The sequence below is a fragment of the Fistularia commersonii genome, chromosome 28 (genome assembly GCF_037954325.1).
Source record: "Fistularia commersonii isolate RoL2024-O1a breed Wild chromosome 28, RoL_Fcom_v1.0, whole genome shotgun sequence".
Classification (NCBI taxonomy): Eukaryota; Metazoa; Chordata; class Actinopteri; order Syngnathiformes; family Fistulariidae; genus Fistularia; species Fistularia commersonii.
This window is the reverse complement of record NC_141311.1, coordinates 6,432,561-6,455,325: the sequence shown is the minus strand read 5'-3', so window position 1 is coordinate 6,455,325 and position 22,765 is coordinate 6,432,561.

Sequence of the window (22,765 nt, the reverse complement as noted above, 5' to 3'; positions counted from 1 at the left end):
TAGTACAACGCTGCGGCTAGACTAACTGTCATCTCAGCCAAGTCTAGGAAAAATCTAAAATTTGATTTATTTCAAAATAAATAACTTTTTCCTCCCAATATTTATAAAACCCCACTATATGTGTCTGAACATGGTGTTTGCATTTGTCTCCACTGGTAATAAGATGAACTTGAGACAAATCTACTGTACGATGAGGATGAAAAGAATTTGAATTGTATAAAATGAGATGTGACATCTGTGATTGAATGATAATCCAAACATTGCTGAACAAAGATTTAAACTACTCCAAAAACTGCTGTGTACACAGTCGTGTACATTCCAAGCATTGAAGAGGATTACACATATGCGTTTTGTCTATTTACAGACTTAAATAGCTTTTTTTGGGGGTCAATAGAGGTGTAGCTGAAGGTTGTAGAGGGCAGAATTCACGTTGCTTTAAAAGAAGTCATCTGATTGTGTCACAGTTGTGAGAAGAGCCAAGATTCCTGGCAGTTGTTTTCTTAATGCAGTTATGGTTGCAGGGCCATTGCAACGAGTGGTAAAGAAGTCAGTGCCGACAGTGCAAGGACAGGATTCAAATTTAATTAGAAAATGGTCTGACACTGCAGATCACACTGAAGCCATAACCGGGGCAGACACTTCAATTTCGCATGAGACAGTCAAGTCCAGTTTGTTGTACAAACTTTAGGAAGCAAAAATATCTGTAAACACTGGCGTGGATTTATTTGGATGCCCAGAGGCCTTCAACAGGCAAATATTAAAATGAATGAGTCGGATTGTGTCAAACCAATATACAAATTTTCTAAATTCTCCAGTAGTCTATGGATAAGTAGAGGCTGAAATCCTTCTCTCTGGGCTATGCATTTCTTTTATTTTTCTTGTAATGGGGACAGTTTAAGTATCACAGCTTCAAATTAGTTCAATGAAATAATCTGCTGAGGTTTAGTTGAAAATAGACTCAAGGATTCCTAAAGCACCCTATTTAAAGACCTGGGTGTGACTATAATGGAATAGGAAGGGATCATTTTAGGGAAGAGATTATTTTGTATCAACCCCCTTTCAGCTGAACCACTCATGTCCAGGTTTCTAATTCAATTTAATGAATACTTTAGTTATGGCTACTTACATATGACTAGCAAAATCAAAGGTTTTTATTTGGGCCACTGCTCCGGGCACCTGGCTGTACAACAGCATGGTTTGAGAACATGTAGCTGTTGTTAGTTGTAATAAACCTCATTGTCAGCTAAATATTTGGGTCTGCTATCACTGGTGTCAGGATCAATACAAACAATATGATGTTAAGACTTAATCAGGTGTGTTTCTGAGATTTCAACCTCCCTCTTTAGATTGTATTGATGAAATGACAGGGCTGTGACAACCATCATTGCCATAAACTAACTGTATCTGTATCCCTTGCTAGTCTTAGAAACTAAACTACTGAAACACACTTGATATGGACCCAGAAGGTTGACTCCTCACCTGCGACTTGGGGAGGAATACATCGCGAATGACAAACCTGCTTCAAGGATGTGTGTATGCTCGATACACAGACAGTTTGTCACTGCCCACTCATCTTTCTTGCAATCTCAGAAGTCTTGGGGGTGACCTCAGACCTGACAACACAACTTGCAGCTTACGCTGGTGAGCCTTCTTGCACTGAAAGACCAGGTCAAACGTCACAGCTGGAGTGGATCAAGCCGCGCTGCAGTAGTTCTGGAAGACCTGCATCTAAGTTTATTTTGAAAAGCTTGGATTGTGGATTCAACTGCTAAGAGAGTGGTCTGAAAGTTATTTTACGGTAACAGTAAAGGAAATTTACTGAGAATTCTTAAGAGATATCATTTTGAAGTAAATTTGCATGGCGGTGTAATTCTTGTTTGTGTGTTTGTATGTGTGTGGGAGGCTGACACTGTTATCTCCAAACACCGCAGTCTGATTTTCATTTCCCTGCTCTTTTCCACTGCACTGGTATCTGCAAGAGAAATGTTCTAAACCTAACTTCCCCGCTCATCGGCTGTCATTAAGACGGAGCCGTGCTCTTCCAGTCTGCAGTCATTGGCATGTGGGTGAGCAATGAGTTACAGTGGAGACTTTTCAGAGACAGGGCGGCTGAAGGGAATGCCAAGAGCTAATCTGCATCGATAGGAAATGCACCAAATGAGAGGACTAGACAGAAGGGACTCCTGTTTAGCAGCCTGAAGGCACAGACTAGAAGACCTGGTTGGTAGCACCGGGAGTTTTCAATAACCAAAACAATCTGCACTGCTGCTTGCATCCTTACGCAGTCAAGTTATTAACTGGAAACTGAGCAACATAAAACTATAAATGTCGAATCTTCAGCTCAATACTTTAAACCAGGGGTGTCAAACTAATTTCTCATCGCGGGCCACATACAGCCTAGGTAGATGTCAAGTGGGCCGGACCATTAAAATTATAGCATTCTCAGCCATAAATACCATGTCTTTTCTCTGCTTTGGTGTAAAGAAGTACAAGGACATTAGGAAACTCTTGAAATTTAATGAACAATCCTTTTATAAAACATTTCATGAAACACCTCATATTTCCCTAGACAAACGTGTAATTTACTTTTATCATTCACATGTATGCATTGCAACTGATCCCACTGATCGTACAAAAGCACAAAACTTTAACATTGGTAATTGGTATTGAAAAATATAGTGATGCACTTTACTTATAAAGAACTTACGAGGAAGGGGATTTTTAAACCATTTACACATGCGCATATGAAATCTAAATTGAATCCCTACCTACACCTTACAAATTAAAGAGAGTGCTATTAAATGTGTAAGGAAGAAAATATTCACCTATCCTGTAAATATGGAAACTTCATACATGAAACACGCATACACATACTGAAAATGTATGGAATTGCATGAACAGTAGAATTCCACCAAACTCTTTTGTAGTGAAGCTGGTGACTAACATTAAATTGCACATTTTCGCTAGCAATTAGGTAGCTGGCTTTTACCGCTGCTTCACTGATTTCTCAGCTATCGGTGAAAGTGGGCCGCTGTTTCCTCAGACCCGCCAGCAATTCGTTTATCTTATGTCTTCTCAGTTGTCCTTGCAAGCTGTCATAGTTTTCGCTGTGATGAGTATCATAGTGGCGCCGTGTATTACATTCCTTAAATACCGAAACATGTTGCAAACACACCAAGCACAAAGGTTTCCCATGCGTCTCCGTTAATAAATAGGATGTAGTCCATTTTTCTTTGAAAATTCTACAGTCTTTATCTACTTTTCTCTGTTTTCATGACGACATTTTGGCTAATGAGGGAGTAGCGGGGAGCTAGAGAACAGGGTAGAAACAACGTCGTAACAAGCACCATACGGCGCATTGATAACCTCTGCTGATTAGTCTGTCTCTGTGATGCGGTTTCTCTTCTATTCTGACCAAAATAGTGCGTCCCTAGTGGAAATTTCTTGAATTGCATTTAATTTAAAAAAATGAATCCTTGTCTTTTATGCATTTTTTCACTTTCAATTTATCCTGTGGGCCTGATCGAACGTCAGCGTGGGCCGGTTCCAGCCCCCGGGCTGTACATTTGACACCCCTGCTTTAAACCATCTCCTTTTGTCTTGGCGTGGAAGACCACTTCCTGTTTTGTATGACATTTAGACCAAGTAACTGCCAAATTGTGTGCTCTGACAAGAGTAAACACACATGCATTTGGGAGCTGTGTGAAAAAAAAAAAAATGTCAGTCTGCGGTCTCTGGCGTAAGATATTGTTGTGAGAAACATCCAGCGGTGACTTGTTAGCGCTTTAAATGATATAGAGGTTCCAGAGCATAAGAGATTTGTCCTCTGTTAACCTGTCAGCCCAACATTACTCACCAAACAAAGCTCTGTGATTTATGTCAAAATCTATTAGCAAAATGAGTGGGCTGAAACCTGAGCTCATAATTCAGCCTGTTCTTTATGGAGTTTGTTAGTGGGAGCAAAGGGGTGGGAACACATACAGATGCTGAAATATGGCTACTGACAGACTCCCTATTAGAGCCTCTGGCCTTCGCACTTAAAACACGCGCAGAGTGTCCTAACACTGAAAGTGAAAAAGTAAATGAGCTCCTTAATATGTACTTAGCAAATTCCAGCTGCCCGGACATATTCATCTTGATTGGCAGGTATTTGTTGATGCAAATGAGGGTTCATAGATGCTGCGGGGTAAGCGGTTGTGGAAAATACTCGGCATTAACTATAATCAGTTTATTTATTGGTGAGCGATCTGAAATGCTTTTAACCATTTACTATCTATCAACCATAGCACTATTCCTAAATGAATATGCCACTTTGTAATAAAGGTTGGTTTTCTGAAAGTCAGCACTGCACAGCAAGTTCACTGTAATACATCTTGAGTAGGAGAACAACTTTATGGCACTTGAGGTGGCGTAAGACCCTCAAGTTCTACTTGCTGTGAATAAACAACCTTGTGCATCAAATAGGGTTGATATTGTAGTTACGCTTGGACAATAAGAGACATCATCTTGGTTGGAAAAGGAACTCTTGTGCATCACTGTTGCTCAGATAAACACAGTCGCCCGCACTACATGTGCCTGGTCAATTTTCTGTTTTGGACTTTCTCCTGTCCGAGTTTTTGCAGAATTCTTTGTAGATCGTGTAGATATTTTGAGGACACTGGGTTCTATTAACATCCTGCATGAATGCAGATTATACACTTGTCCCACTTTCATCGACAATGTTACAATAATATTGCTCTTATGAGGAGCAAAAGCACAGAAACATAAATCAGATTTTGTTTTTCTTGCATTAATTAAAAATTTGCAAAACATTCTGCTTATCTTGATTTGCCTCTGGTATGTACACTTGTATTGGTTGTATTACATCAACTATTTAATTGTGGTTACATGTAAATAAATTAATAAGGCCAATGCACTTGACTGAAGTAGCGTTTATGTCTGACACTGGCAATTCCATACATAAATCTCATTCACTGGATGATGTGAAAGCATGTGTCAGTCCTGTCTTATTGATGTGGATTTTCCGTGTATAAATCACAACCCTGTACTTTTCACTTTGAAGCCACTACAGCACAATGCCAGTCTCCTCCTTGTGGATTACTTTCCTTTTTCTGACATGGGATGCAATGGCATTGAGAAAATAATCTACAGCCTGAAAACAATGCTATGAGGTGCCTATGAGGCCACTGTCTGAATTATACTGTTGCGGACTAAGAATAAATAATAAAAAACAGTTTTGATGATTGACTCAAAATTGCATGAAGCCAGTGCCTAAGACTCAATTCAGATATTTAATGCTTTTATTTTCAAGATCCCCAAGCGCCATATGTCAAAGATGGGGAAAAAAAAATCAAAAATGGATACACACATCTCGTGTATGCTATTGGATCTAAATTGAATGCAAGTATCTTCGAGTTGATCAGAGATCTACTTCTCTTCCATTTTGAAGACCCAATGTCAGATTTGACCAGATCATTCTAATGTTATTAATGAGAATTTGACCCGCTTCAGTGGAATCTGATGAAAGCTGGTATATATTTATCGTGAAATGTGGTGTCATGGTTTTGTGTTGGTGTCATTTGCGTGTGTTTCTTTGTTCCCCAACCGAGATGGGGAGTGTCATCATCACTGAAGCTATTAATCTTCTTGATTGTGGTAATTAACACAGCCTTGCCTGCCTTTACGATTTGATGTTCTAATAATTAAGAAGTGACTGCACCAAAAGTTCATGGGGCTTATTCAAATCACAGCATACAGAACGCAGGAACCAATGCATGTCAGGCCCCCAAAATTGCAGACGATGTGGCGTTTTGTCTGATACCGCATACAGGTTCCAATCTGGAGAGAGTGCAGGTGTCACCAGGGGCGTCTGACGCCTGTCTCGCCCAAGTTGGCTGCTACAGGAAGTGTGATGGACGAAACGAGCTTCAGGCTCCATTTGTTGTTGAGTGAAAACAAGCAGAGGTGAGAGGTTCCAAAGAGTGCAACCGAGTTCAAATCCAGCACATGGAATAGAGTTTCAGCATGAATTAATGCCACTGTGCTGTAGGGGATATAATATAAATGGCTTTCATGAGGGCTGAAAAGGTCATTGTGCAAAAAAGTGGGGCAGCTGTGTGATGTTGAAACAACCTAGAGTGGTAATATCCTGAGAGACATTGTACTTAAATGCAATGTGAGTGTTCACATAGTAAACATAATCGCATTGGCAGATTTAAAATGACTCCTGTGGAACTCAGACAGCTTAAAGGTCCCGGAAAAGGAAGAAAAAAAAATCTGTGGACCTGGGATTCTTTTGCTGCCTATCACTATTTTGTAAAAAATGTCTAAATTACCATGCTTTTTGTTTTCTTATCTTAATCTTCACCCACCTTTTTCCAGCAACTTATCAGGTGTTGTGGTTAGATACGAGTTTAAAATTCTACTTTGACGCTTCCGCATCGCTGTAAGTTGAGAACTGGATCTTTTTATGTTAGATGTCAGATTGGCAGGTCCGCAGAAAATACACAAAGCACCTTTTTCCAAATCCTGTGACTGATCGTCTCTGCCATCAGTGCATTGCCTCAACCTCTTACTTCATTTTGCAGCTCACGGAACCCTTTATTCCCATGCACAACTGAGAATAGACAACTCCTGACTGACATCAAATGGAATAAAAAATGTCCAATTATAGCAATTAGATGTTTTTGGATTGAAAGATGCACGATGGTAATCATTTTTTTTGGCATGCAGGTAAACATTGAAGTGATGCGAAAAATAGTGAAAGAAAAAACAAAAATACAAAAATCAAGGCTGCCTTCCACAAGCAAGCTGGTAACCTCCGAATTCTTCAACAAGGCAGTTCTGTCTGGCGTTTGTGCATCAGATGAGTAGTGTAGGATGAGTCCAGAGTGCTCATAGATGAGTGTGAATCACTGTGAAATTCCATTCAATTCATGCTTAAACTGCAGTTCCCAAAATGCAGTGGCAAAGGTAGCTGCAAACTGTGAGGGCTGAAGGCCTCGTATGGAGCCCAGATATCTTCTAATAAATACAATGTGTTTTCTCATATTTAAGGTTTAATGAAGATGGTGTTACTGTTTTTGCAGGGTCTGTCAGGACAGGGCTAAGTGACCGCACACTGTGGTGTCCTTGGCACACGTGTAGAAATCTACAGACAGGAGTGAGAACACTGCCCATCAGAAGATATAGCTCATGAGCAGTTACAACACTGTCACTGATGCCATTAGGTCCGGCAGCTCGAGAAACACCATATCATTTGTTTTCTAGATGCGGCAGAGTGGTCTTGCCTTTTGATTGGCATGTGGCTGAAAAGATTACAGAATCTTGCCGAAATGTTGTTTTCTGTTTCAGTCAACCCACTCGCTCCCCTCTTTGCTCTGAACCCCCGTGTGTGCCAGCGATGAGTACACCAGCTGAACTTTCCCCCACAGTTTTCACATTTGCAACGGAATGAATAATCAGTGTATGCCACTATATCCCCGATTCTTTGACTCTTCCTGTAAGTACCGAGTGCAATTTGACAGTCGGTCTGTCAGGGAAGACGGAATGAAGTATTAGCCACATTTTTTGGAGGTGTTATTGCAGCCACTTCAAATCAAGTTAGATTTTATTTATTTATGGCGGTGATTGAGAGCAGACTTGTCTTGCTTCACTTTACATAAGGGGTAGGTATCGACCATTCTTCTTAAAAATCATTAAGAGAAACCCAACATTTCCCCCAAATGAGCAACAATTCTGCGTTTCCCTCAGTGGCCAGGAATCATTCTATTAACAATCAGAAATGTTAGGATTTTCCAAACCAAAACATATCTTTCAATACAGATCATACATATATATATATAACAGTGAGTTTGAAAGGGCTTCCCCCGAATTACCTATCGCATTGCTTTTCTCGTGTTGACTTAAAACTAACAAGCGGTTCCGTTGTGCAATTAGGAATGTTAATGCATTGCTCAAGGAACCCTTAGAAGAAGAAACACCTTTAGTTTCACATACATAGAGCACAACAGTGAAATTTGACCTCTGCATTAAACCCATCACGGATGCAACATGAGCAGAAGGAACAGCTGCCAGGGGAGCAGTTAGAAGTTCAGTGTCTTACTCAACTACAGTCTGACAGGCTAGAAAGAACCAGTTATCAAACCAGGAATGTTCGGTTCCGAGGACGAGCCCTCCAACCCCCCGAGCCACATCGTCCCTTTGACAGCTGCCACTAAGAAAGCGGGGAGCCTCGGGTCAGGGAATTGCAGTTTGGTGTGGTTGTCCTAGGAGTCATGTCATCATTTGTGCATCTGATTTGGAGACATTTGGTAAAAGGACTTCATCCTGACATCTTTGCACCATTTTTTTCTGCCTAAGGAACCGAGATATATATAACCAGATAATTTAAACCCTTTGAAACATTCTTGCCATGTTTTAGTGAGCAGGTCTTAGATTAGCTCTCAGGATTGAAGACTTGAATATGATTATATTTGCAAAGGTAGATTTTTGGGGGATTTAGCATGAAAGTTTAAACCGCTTAGATACAATACAGTAGTGGCTTGTTTATTCTTTGCTGCATCACAGAAAGTGTAATCTGGAAAATGATCCATAAAAAGATTAGAAATAACGCATAATGAATATTAACCCCCGTAATCCCTGTAAAGTGTCGCTGATCACATCCACACCTCATGCAGCCTCATAACAGGTGACTATTTGGCCAGACATGATATGCTACCTGTTCAGTCTGTTCATGGTAATTTAAATGATTTATGGACACACGAGCAGTGATTTTAACTGGTTATTAGGTATGCTTTTGTGACCTTTCTCATAAATCTTAAACATGTTTATTTTGGCATGGTAACACCATGGTAATAAAGCTTCTGTTACTGAAGCATTTCAACAACAAAACAATTGGAGGTTTGGAGGTTTCCCATAAACAACACTGAACACTGAAAGGCAGACCTAACCCCCTGACAATAATTATCCAGTTGAAACACTTAGGAGTCAATGGAAATCTAAACCAAGACGGTTGTTCCGCAATTAAGAAATTCAAATGTATTACACTACAGGGAGTCATATACATTAAAAACAATACATTTTTCTGGTTAAGTAATGCATTTATTCATTGGTTTATTTGCTTGTTAAGTGAAAGACTATATGTAATTTTAGACAGACTGAAAGTGCAGCATTCCCTATTGTGTATACTGTTGACCAGGACTGTAAATCCTCTGATGTAAATTGAACGCAGGAATGTTTAATGCATGACGTCTTTGTGCTGACTCACTGTACAGTCCGCAAAATAGGTATTACGATTCCTTTGTTTCCATGTGAAATTATATGGTCTTCCAATAAACTTACTCATTTGGCTTGGATTCAGTACCCTATCATACATTTTCACTCAAATTGCCAGATTAAAATAGAGTTTTTCCATTTAACCAGCGCAACAAGAAATTAGTGTCTCAGTTATTTATTTTTCAGTGCAGTTTGATGTAGCAAAATGTTTTCTTAACGATAATGATCTGCATTTCTAAGTGGATTACTGATGTTTTTGAGATCAGTACTGCAGCTCTGATAAATTGAAGTTATTAATTTACTTTGAAGTGATTATTTCGCACATCATCTTATCTCTGCTTCATTTTTTTATGTTCGATAAAATCTTAAAAAAAAAAGGATGATTCAGCAGATCACTTGCAGCCAATAGTTTGTTCAAACAGATGTTACTAAGCTAATTAATGTGAGACATTTAAATTTTGAATGTCAGCCTTGCCTAATGTTGAACTTCCAGTTCCCCAGGCTTTTGTGTTCGCAGCTTCAAGTCTGCAAGGCCATACAACATTCAAACACCCGCAACCGCAGTTCCTGGTCAGAAGCCCACTTTGCTGTGACTGATTTTGAGGCAATCCCCAAATGACCAGACACATTTATAAGCCGCACAACAGGGTATCAATTAAAATGCAGATCCAAGTGTTATCGGGGTAAGAAGCTGTCATTACCTTTTACTATGAGTTTAAATGCTGGCCTGTAGTGTTTTCCAAAAGTGCGCACAGAACTCTGGGAGCCCTGTGTGAACGGCTATTACGACTTGCTGAATATTTTGAAATGCTTAGCAAGAGGTTTTTTTAATATGTTCTCAGGCAAGAAAGTTGCAAAGGAACAAAATCTGTGATTCTTCAACAGATGACAAATATCTGTTTTCTCCTATTATATTTCACATTGCAATTACTATTGCGATGTTATTTTAATCAAATCCAAAGAAGTCCTAAACAGCAGTGTTATATTTTGCAGCAGTGAAACTGAAAAGGAGGGAAAATGTTTCATATTTTATTCATGCTTTTACCTTTTCCCAACCAAAGTAAATCCCATCTTACCGTAAGATACATAATTATTTTCGTGATTCAAGCACATGTGTGCATGAGTCCGATATTGCATTAAAATGAAACAGTAATAAGACTACTCCATCAAAGCTGTGTGCCGTTATCTGAAATTAATCTACACCCCTACGGCCATTCGGAATCAAGTATTCATTACAGCTATGGTATGAAAATGTGATAAAATGCATTAGATCTAAAATAAGTGTGACCTTAGAAGAATAATATCAATTTTGGCTCCTTTCAGAGGATGAGTTTCTATCTTAGTGCAAACATTTTTCGCTGAATTTGCTGCTGCATCATAGGTTTTGATCGCAGATGTTTTCTCCTAATGTCTCTCTGTGTCTGGACCGTACCTATAAAAACCATCATAAAATACAGATATTGAGAGGATTCTTATGGAGATAAAGTGTATTTTGCTGTTTTTCAAAGTGCATGAAAGTGCATTTCTGATTTCTTTTACATGTTCAATGATGAGTGGGATGAAAGCGAGAGAGAAACTCATTTGCTGCAATCGCACATCAGTGGCTGGAGGCATTACATGATTACCCCATAATCATTACATTATAACCTTACTACACCTGCAATTTTTTGAAAAGCGGTTTCAATGCAGTAAACTATGTAGGCATTCCAATCATGCAGCTGACAGAGAGACAGAGAGTTCATGGAGTCAAAGGTTCTGGCTTGAACTATTAATCAAAGGGAGATTTGTGTTCAGTAATTTCTTTTTAATAGACGTTTGACATTAATGAATGAAAGGTCTGGTCAATATCTCCACATCACAATAGCAAAAGTCCCAGCTCTGTGTTTTTGATGCTAATTACTGCTACCAGTGGTTCTCGTTATTACTTTCACAGAGGAGGTTAAGTCTACGTGCTCCCTGTCCATCCTTTGTCAGCAGAAAGTTTTCTTACATTGTGTTTATTAATACTCTGGTTCGATTCCGTGTGGCGTCTCCATGTTTTTCCCGCGTCTGTGTGGGTTTACTCTGGGTTCCCCAGTTTCCTCCAACAATCCAAAAATATGCAGTAAGTTCATCGGAGTCTCTCAATTGCCCAGACGTGCAAATGACAGAGTAAATGGTTGCATGTCTCTATAGGGTGAAGCTCGCCTCTCGCCCAATCACAGCTGGTATTGGCTCTAGCGACCCCGTGACCCTGAGTGCAGGATAAGCAGCATAGATAATGAATGAATGGCTGACTGAATGGATATTCAGTACATATATGTAAATATTTCACTTTTTAATACCACTAGACAGTAACATTTGTATGATTTGTCGGAATTTGGAGAGGCAGAGTGGGTGTTGTTACATTGAGTGGGAGAACGTGTTAGTGTTCTCAAACATTTCTGGTTGGCTTCCTCTGTCTGTCCACATTTTTTATTTTTTTTACTTTTGCCAGGAGTTTCATAAATTTGTCTCCTTTTCAGAGACTCTAACTCAGCACACGTTTTTGCACCATGACCACTCAACCGATTGAAAAGACCCTCAGACTCTGATGTCAAGTGTCACTGGGGTAACAAAAAAAGAGGCTTTCGCAAACCGCGGTGTTTGGCTGTATTTTCTGCCTCACAGGATATTAAAAAGAAATACAAAATGGCACAGCACTGATCAGCTGGACCACAGGGAATCAGACGAAGGAATGACTCTAACAATCCCTGACAGTTTATCACTGTTATGCATTTGCCTTAAAAGATGTTGTATGTGTGTGTGTGTGTTTGTGTGTGCATGTGAAACCATACAGTTTGCAAGCCTTATTGCAGTAAGTTGCCTTCAGACAATGAATACATTCAATTGATCTGTGTAGCTTTGAATTAACTATTTTCACACATTGATTTAATATCGTGATACAGATTTACTTAAAAAAAAAAAAAACAACAAATTTGAATTTAAATGTATGAAAGGAAGTACGAGAGTGAGATGATGCTTGGGGTATTAAATAGTTGACAATATCCAGAAGAGATGAGGGTAAAACTAAAAGTTGCAAAGTACATGGGAGCTCTTGTTCAGATTGCTTTATTTGAACATTGGGATGTCATGTGTATAAATATGTACCGTATCAATAAACATGCCCTGCCTTGACAATGAAAAAATTCCAATTCTATTCTTGATTTCAAGTTTTGTCCAAAATATTTGAAGGAAACTGTGATCAACAAAATTCGGGAAACACCAGTGTAGCAGTACAAATTTCTACATGTGGAAATATTATACATTGGAGCTCCAAACAAGGACTTGTTGTGGATCACAATATTAGTTTTTTGCCATACAAAAGCACATGCAAACATCATAATCGGAATTATTAGAAGCCATTGGATACGAGATCTAATAATTCAGTGCATAAAACATTCTGTGACTTGAGACTGATCTGGCTTCTGGAGTGCAGCTACTTTGATGATGTCTGATAAAATATTAACATGAACATAGACCTCAGACATGCTCAGAGATGACCTTGAGTGTGGGTGTCGATCTAGCTGTTGTCCCAAAAATGTTCACCAAAAGCGACATCAAAAAGAAAAAAACCTATTAAAGTCCAAATCATTATTTCTGGATTGCACTTAAAAAAGATATTCTTTATCAAACTTGACTAGATTCAGTATGTTGTGCTGCATGAAGAGTACCTCACTGTTTTACTTTAATTTTCTTAGGGAAGACTCGGTCAATTTGGGCACACATACCCAGCATTGTTTACTTGTCAAGAAGCATTTTCCGGGTTCTCTGGCAGGGGACAACAATCAACTGACTGCTGGTATTTTTAACTAACGGTACCATTCCAGGAAAGTGAACAACCAATTTCTCTCTCTGGGCATCTGTTTATTTGTTACAAACGGCCAATCCTCGTTGAATTTGTGGGCACCAAAATGAACAAAATTTCAAATAAAAGGAACATGAATAAATGTGATAATATATCACTATATGTTATGAGGGGCTGTACATGACAGAATTGTGGTGAATAATACAAGCAGTTCTTTGAAAAATGATTTTTGATGTCACACACAGCGCAAAGGCTGCTGCAGGATTGTAACTTTTACCGGCATGCACTGCTGGAATGGTTGCCATTCTTGAGCGGGGTAAACACTTGAAAATTTGCCGAGTACTTCACACTCTATGAATGGACAATTTTGTTATTTACTCCAGCTCTTTTGCGAAGTTATACACCAAAATTTAGTACACTTGGGGCAGCTGTGGGTCAGTTTTAGAGCCGGTGTCCCTCCAATTGAAAGGTTGGGGGTATGACCCCCAGCTCTACCTGTCTGCATGTCAAAGTGTCCACAGGCAAGACATTGAAACTCACGTTTCTCTGCCCCATCAGTGTGTGAGTGCATGTGTGTGAATGCTTTGTAGTGTAAGGCAAGAATAAATGATAACTCATTTGAATCCCAGGGACTCGACTGAATTGGAATTCAGATTCCCTGAAAATTGTATCGTTGATCCCTGACTGACACCTACATTTACACGAAAGCCCCCATTCAACCTGGTTTCTGCAAACAACTCACTTAACTTATTAATAAACCATCTCAACCTGTCTCAAAACCCAACCCCAATCTGAATGCTGAAGCCTGTAAGATGAGAGGTGAAACATCTTCAAAACAAAGTCCAGTTGCTGTGACAAGATTTGACAACAATTGACCATGACTGGGATGGCTGAGAACCTTCATAGACTCCTATCTAAATTGTTGACTTGGACACTTTTCAGTCTCCGCTGTGCTTGGCTGAAGGCTATTTCCTTCTTTTTGGGGTTTTATGGTTGATATTCATGGAGATGCATTACAATCACCTTCAGGTTCTCTTCTCCCTCGAAAGTATTCATTGCTGTCAAAGCTGTCTTTCAAGTTCCGGGCTGCATTTCAATAGTGCTTTTGAAAAGCCCTTGCTCACCTGCCCCGGACACTTACGCCCTGCAGAATCCCCGTCACCATTTTTTGAGGGCCGTTCAGATATTTTAATAAGTGGAGAGAGCTTTCTGAACGCCGGGTGAGCCAGTCAGCATCAACTGTCATCCAAGCAGTAGATTTACCCACAATGCTGACTGACCTTTTTCTTCCACTCTCCATTTACTTCCACACCCCAAATCGGCTCTTCCTGCATCCTGCAAGCTCATGAGAGTGTGAAACAGCACAACAGCACAATGGACAATCATCAGTGAGTTATATTCAATTTTGTGTGACTCATAATATATTATAAATCTGACAGTACTGATACCCTGCATCTGAGCTGGACAAAATAACATCTACCTCCCAGTGCCTGTCAAGATAACAAGGCTCCGATCCCCGAGAACATGAACCTTCTACTTTGAATTGGTTTATCTATCATCACCATAATTCAGGGGCTGCCATTGACCTTTTCGTTCCCCATGTTGGACACAGTTGTTATTATTTGCCTTTAGTGGATGAAAACCTCTCCTTGGATGGAGTTTCCGATACTGAGCATGAAATCACCAAAGCAGCATTGATAATTTGTGTATTTTAGGAAACTTTTGAAATTTATCATTGGAAATTTATCATCATTCTGGAAAAAAAATGTTAAAAAATAGATAAAAATGAATAAAAAAAAAAATGCTCCTCCGCCTGAGCTGCTGTCAAATAATAAAAAAGAAAAGAAATATACAGCAAGCAATAGACACCTTCCCATTTACCTACGCCTCTCTATCGTCCATTTACAACCACTTGAAGACCAATAAACATCAATTCAAAGAACAGATCTTCATATTCTTGCATTTAATGGGGGAATTCCGCTATCTGCATTATTTGGGTCACTCAGTAAAGGAGTGCAAAAAAATGGTCGGGGTCCCTGAATGCTTTTATGAGGCAAGGAGATAGAGCCAAACAATCAGAAGGCAATCCGTCAAAAGGGCACAATTCTCTGTGACAACAGGGAGCTGTGAAAGTAATAATAAAAAAAAAGAAAATTTATCATGTAAAATGCTTTCTCTGTCCGAGCCAATCTTTAAGAGCGAACATTCATGACACTTTCAGAATATTTTTCTCCGTTTGAATATATCAAACCCAGAAAAAAAAGGATAACAAATACATAAACCATAGGAAACGACAAAATGTTTTGACAGTGCTAGAGATTTAAAAAAAGTTTTATTAAAAGCATTCTAGTTGAGCACTTTGTTCAGCTGCTTACAAGTGTGGCGAACCATTTTCCCTCATCTTGCACACTCTATGCATGTGACTGCTTCCTCCATGGAGGGTCTATGCCTTGTGACCAGGTGACCTATTGAATGCGCCATGCTTTTAGCTCGTTGCAGTATTCTTTCATTTTAAAAAACCTATGCAATGATCTTTTGTAATATCTTTAAGAGCTGATTTTGCTATCGTTTTCATGGGGTAGGTGACTCATGCTTGTAATACCAGACCACACTGAGCTTTCTTGTTTTTGATTTTCTTTTTTTCTCCCAAAAGCAAAGTATTTTTCCCTTTTACTTCACAGTCATTATTCTACTGGAGAGATTTTTGAACATCCCATTTGTGCTTATCTGTGGAGGCCGTTGTGCTGTTCCTCTGCTGCCTTGATGAAAAGCCATTTATAAATTTGTTTATCATCCACACGCATCTGCTGTTAAACCGTTAAAATTTCATTTGAGGAGGCAATTAAGTGTTAGGGAACAAATTTGCTGATATGCCAATACTCACTGTGTGAGCATTGCTGTTCATGTAAGGTCATTAAGTGTTTATAATACAATAGTCAAAGATATGGGGCAAGGGACTGAGTGAATCTATGGTCATGTTATCTTTCCTATTATTGGACGGTGTTAGTAGTGGTGGTGATGTGAGGTACAAAATTCACTGTAAAACATTTCAAGGTTGTTTTTTTTTTCATGTTTTTCCACCAGAAAGTTGCCAAGTTTATCTAAAAACAGCTTTCCAAATGAGGCTGCTAATAAATTGTTGGTTTAATGCAGGCCCACAGTTGTTAAGCGCTAATGTGTCCGGATTAGCTTCTGAAAAGTGGGTTGATTATTGCAGAATAATGAATTAATGTGCTGCCGCCTCCGAGCATTTTGTGAAGAGTTCAGATCCCTCGGCATGACAATAGAAAAACAAAGCTCCATTTTTTGTCACAATGCATATTAACAGGGCATTCTGGTCCGCCGCATCTAATTCCCTATTCAGAGAGTGTTTCGAAAGCAGAGGAGGCCCAGTCTCTTTGCTTTTTGGGGGGCTTTATCCTTCAAAACTAGTTTAAGTTTAAGTGAGAGAGCATTTTCTTCCTGTATAAAAGAGATCCAACAGACTGAACTGCCTGATGTTGGTTCTAGGCCCACGACCCTGGAGGAGGTGGACTGAATGCTGGCAAACTGCTCACAATTATGGCTAATCTCCTCCCAACCACCTCTACAAAATATTGGACAACCTCAAGAGCAGCCCCAGCAACAACTCTGATGTCTAAAGGAATGATACAGGAAATTATTTCTACCTGGTGCCATCACACTGTACAACTCACCTACCCTGGTTGTATATGAAAACTGCACTGTGGCACCTCCACCTCCGTGTATGTATGATGTGTGTGTGTGTGTGTGTGTGTGGGTGTGTGTGTATGTGTGGACCCATAGGTCCAACCACAAGACAACCACATCACCCCTGTTCTCACTGGTAACTAAGCCAGTGTGTTCTAAGCCACCGGAGCTCCAGGAATCACATTAACATCCCTGCATGGCGCAGGAGGTAGAACAATCGTCTTTGGATTTAACATTCCTGGCTCGATTCTCTGCTCCCCCTAGTGTGGTGAAATGTTGTTGAGCGAGACACTGGCCCCCTAACTGCTCCCCTGCTGCTCATGGTTCATCCATGATGCGTAATCGCAGAGAACGAAGGGATTACACGATACGCATCATCAACACATCTCTCTGACTGATGGGTTAATGCAGTTGTTCTTGAGGAAAAATAAATATTTATGGACCCTGGTTCCATTCTCACCTTTCTGTGTGGAGTTTGCACGTTCTCCCCATGTCTACATGGGTTTCCTCCGGGTTCTTTGTCTTTATATGTGGTCTTGCGATTGACCGGCGACCAGTCCAGGGTGTACCCCGCATCTTGCCGGACAACCACTGGGATAGGCTTTAGCTACCTTTGACTAAGTGCAGAATAAGTGGTATTGTTAATGAACGAATATCTAACTCGCTATCTATCCAAAGATAAACAGCATGCTTTGCGTTCAGTATGACAAATACTGTGCCGTTTGTATATTTGTACACTCAGTTAATCTGAATATTTGGTTGTCTCTCTTCTCACCATAACAACGGCCAGTGGAACGCATTGAGCAATATGTAGCTGCCTGGTTTGTGATACAGGCAACCTGTTCATTGTCGTTCTGGGCCGAGAGCCCAGTGTTTGCTGGGTCACACTTGAGCACCCTCTTGACCCATGAACATGGAAAAATTAATGAGATGATTTAATTTTGTGGGTAGTCTATGAAACAGCTGTGTCGCGTCTAATAATAGGTCTCCATCCATTTTGACAGTGCAGATGTTGCATTCATATTTTCAGCCTCTTCATTTGCCAACATCGGTGTATTTGCTTAGATTACACTCCAGCTAAAGCTTGGATTCTTGTATTGATAAAGAAAGAGGCAAAGTTAACGTTTGCATGGAGTATGTGCATGGCAGTGCATTGCAGACGCAATGCCTATTAAAAATATGGTTTCCTTCCTTTTCTGTATCATTAAATACAATGGGGATAATAGAGGATTGTTTAATCTGAAAAGGGGAAATAATGCATCAACACGTCAAGTATTCAGAGAATTCTGAAAATGCTTAAAGCATAATATGCCATTTCTTAATGGGTCGCAATTTCAGCCTTTTAAAATCATGAAGCCTCTTTCTAATTGCATTCTCCTCTGCGCCACAAATTAATTCACTTGAAGGAGGCTGCGGATTTCTGAGATAGTTATTCCAGGCATCATTATTCAAAAGGGCTTGGTATTTATAAATACAGAGTTTTACAGAATAAAGAAAGTCAGTGAAATTTTCCATGTATTGACAACTCAACATATGTCTATTCTTTGTGTCTTCAATGCTGTGTGAAATGCTGGTAATTTGGTTGCTGTTTTTTTTTTTTGATTCAGCAAACTGCAGCTGTCTCAGGACTGCAATTTTATTGCATAAAAGGCATTCACTCATCCAAAACATTTTAACAGCCTCAGAGGGCTTTTCTTTTTTTTAATTTTTAGTCCAGTTGAAGAAAAAATTGAAATATATTATTGTTGTGGGATCTGGTCACATAGTTGTGATTTTTCAATATGGCTGCTTTTCACACATTTCTAGACCTATTGAACTTTTTGTAAAATAAACTCCTCACATATGACACTGTACTGTACAAGTTTACCACAGTCTGTGGTTTGAAAATACCGCATCACAGAACACAGCAAAGAGAAAAGAGCCTTATTCTATGTATGCATTTTCCATGCTTTATAATGTGTTATGCTTATGTATTTCATTATTATGAAAGAGAATGGAAATGTATTGATCTTAGATGTTAAAGATTCTTTATGAATCCGCTTGCTATAATACTCAGCTCAGAGAAACATCACTGGTTATTCTTTTAAGGGGTATGAGTGTTTACATACATGGACTATCTTTAGGCGGGATTATAATCTGTTGTCACTCCAGTTCAGTTATTGGCTGAAGCTAATTGACAAATAATAACTCAGTGGATAGCGTTCATGTTTTAGTACATACAATTCCACTCAATTAAATCAAAATGTATTTAAGATGACCCATGTACATACATACAAACATATATGTACCAATATATTGTGTTTTTTTTTCACAAGTAAATTCCTTTTGAAATCCTGTCAACAATGTAGCAATCATTCGTGGCTTTCAGAGGCTGCATGATTGTTGGAGAGATAAGAGACTGTATTGTGCACCAGAGGCCCATCCAGCAAAATGCCTGAGCCATCAAAAAAAATGTCCTCTAGAAGAATAATGAAAAAAAGTACCTCTCCATTGTCCCCTTTGACATAAAAAGATGTCGTATTGAGGATAGACACTGAGAAATCCTTCATTCTTTGAAAAGTTTGTCTGAAAGACACACGAATATGCACTTAAATTACAAAAACACAAATAAATATATACATTACCATGACCATCATTATGCTGCTGACAGTCTTCTGATGACAGTTACTTACTGGCAAACACAAAATGACAATATCAGCAAACAAGGCTTTCACTCCTCAACACCCAGATGTTTGGTTTCCTTAAACTGGACTTGGACCAAACCATTATTGTCCGTATCTTTTCTTGAAGCAAAAAAAAAATCATCCGGTATCCACAGTATTCAATAAAATTATTATAGAAGGACTTCAATGGCTGTTTGCTACTTAATGCCATGTAAAACATTGTTGGGTTATTAAAATTATGTTATGATAATGTTCTCGAACACTTGCGAATCAAATCTGTCCAAGTTGAGAAACCCTTCTCCCACTGGTCTATCACAAAATTTTATGACAATATCTCATTTTATTCACCTACACTTAAATTTTATGATGTGTAGGTTTGATAATTTACCGGCCTACTCCATAACCACAAAAAAATCACAAGCACACCATTTCCTCGGCAGCTCCTTCACCCCCTCCAGTCTCTTCATGCATTGATGGAGGAGACACTGTGACGGACTCATGGTGTTCTCATGCTGTTTACAGAGCATCAGTTGCCTCATTACACTTGTTGAAATAAAATTCAATTCCCTGTGGACATTGAATTTTATTATGAATAAAAGTATAAATTAATTCATTATTAATCACTGGAAAACAGACCAGGTCTCTTTTTTCAAAATAGTTTTCTAATATCAGCTGAAGGTAGTTTTAATCAGTTTAGAGCCTCGGCTTGCAAGAACATTGTTCGAGAATAAAATGGGATAATCGACTCAGTGATTGTCTCAATAAAATAATACGTAAAACAAAATAGTATGTTTATTCGTAAATGCTACTCAGCTTTTTCAGGAGACGGTAATTTGCATGCAATATCCTCAGAAATGTGAATATCGGAGGGGGTGTTTTTTGTTTTTCCCCTGTTCGATGACCGCTTTGGACATATGCAGTGGATGATCGAAAATGAAGATCATGATAAAGTATATGCACAGAGGATTGTGGTAATATTACATCTTTCATGTCTGCTTGGGTCTGGAAAATGGACGACTGGCTAAAAGGCAGACCGCATGACATAGCATGGTTTAGACTGAGGCTGATATTGTGCAGAAAAAATGATAAATAAAAACAATGAATCTCACTGACTTTGGTGATTCCCTTATTCTTCTGCGTCTTCCATAGTTACAATAATTCATGTCATATTTTGATTAATAAGATACTTAATAACTTACCTGTAATAACTTTACAGCAAACAAAGGTGTTTATGATGCCAAAATGTCACTGTGCTTCAGCCATAGCTGGTGCATTTATTCGAATTCATTTTAACTTTATGCATTATATATCTCTCTCTCTCTGTTGTGAGCCACTGAAGCGCTTTGAAGAAAAGCAATAAATGAGCACAGTTGTGAGAAATGCAACAAAAAAAAACTAAATGTACAAAGGGTTGAGTGTTGGGCTTTCATGGAAATGTAACGGATTATATATTTTATTTGAAGGGCATAGTTTATGAGAGAATATGAAAAATAATGTACAAAAAAAACCTTGTAATTACCACGAACTGAAAACTAACTTAAACATGGTTGAAGGGAATGGACTCATCTGGTCCGCTTTGTGTTCAAGGGAGTCTCATCTCAAATAGAATTATAAGCAAATTCATGACTCTAGAAGAAAGAAATAATTAAAGCCTAAAAGCTTTTAATTTTTTTCAGTCTCCACAAGAATGGAACCACCAACCCTCCCCAGCTTTCTCTTGTTTGTACTGGTCTATGATCAGAGAAGTCTTTGTTTGGCCAAAAAAAGACCAAAGATGTGGGGAAGAGACAGGCAGGCTCATTATCGCCAGAAGGAAAAGTTCCCATAACAAAAGTCATCTGACCTGTATGGGCACACGTCTTATACGTTCTAGCGTGTGAAGACTCTTTGATTTGCTCTCACTTTCATATCGTAATGAGCCATTGGGTCTCTCCTGCTCCAACATGTAGTGTGCTCAGCAGTTCTTTTCTCTTCCCTGCCGGTTGCGTTGACTGGTGGTCCCTGTGACCTGCCTTTGCACAGACTCTCATTTGAAGGATCATTCGCTTGTTCTGCTTGGCGATCACTGGAGCTCCCGTCATGAGCTGCTGTGGCACGTACTAATGAGCGGGTCTCGAGTCTTTTTTTTTTTTTTTTTTTCACTCGTCAGAATCATCCATCAGCATAAATCGGCTTTAACAAGAGTGAAGGGTTTCAGCCCATCAACATGAAGGCGCTCGTACATCACAGGCTTCATCACTTCAGCACCATAGTAAAGACATGATGGATTCATTCATAATGTTCTTCCTTGAGAGATGAGCCACAGCAGTAAGCACATCATTCTTTTACAGAAACCAGCCATGTGACTTTCTGTTCCTCTTCAACCGAGGAATGAATAGCATTTTCATACCAAATCACATCTATCTTGGTTTAATTTGATTTAAAATCAAAATCTGCCATTTTCCTTTTTGAAGTTTCACTATGTGTCTCTAACATATCTGTGAGGGTGACCCCTCCCTCCCCCGGCTCCGTTGCTTCACTACCTCAGCCGAAATCATCCTCCTTTGATAGCAAGATTACAAGTTTAGTCTTTTAATCACAGGGGCTGTCCACTCAAGGAAATGGATACTAACATAATATGACCTGTATTAGAGTTTAAGTGCTTGGGGCCATTTAGCCTGGTAGCATTTAGCACATTTGGCGTTGAGATCAAGGCTTCTGCAGGAAAAAGCTCCTCATTTCCCACTTGAGTGCTACTTTCAACAATGTTTTAAACACTTGTAAACTTACAGAAAAGGAAATGGACAAGTAAATAGTAGTTAAAAAAATGATACATGGCAATCCGTTATAGTTCAGTCATCTATGTAGCCTGTCCTGCACCCAAGGCCGGAGGTGTGCCGCAGCCTATTCGAGCTGTTATTGGTCGAGAGAAGGGGCTTCACTCTGGACCGGCAGCGTATAAAAACATACAACATTCACTGTCTCTTTAACAGGTCATACGGAGACATACGGCCAATTGCTGTCTCGCTCACATGTCTGAGCAATTAAGGGTCTCTGTGAGCATCCTGCATGCTGATGGACTGCAGGAGGAAACGGGAGAACCTGGACGAAACCCATGCACACTCAGAGAGAACTTTGACAGTTTAATTATAAAAGAAATTGAAAAATAATAATGAATACTGTTATTATTTTTAAGGTTGCAGTGCATGTTATGTTGTCTCCTTCGATTGTATAATATTAAAATAATTTGTCAAAATATTATGACATAACTTAATAAAGGCAGCGGGAGTAAAATCTCTGATTACACCAGTAG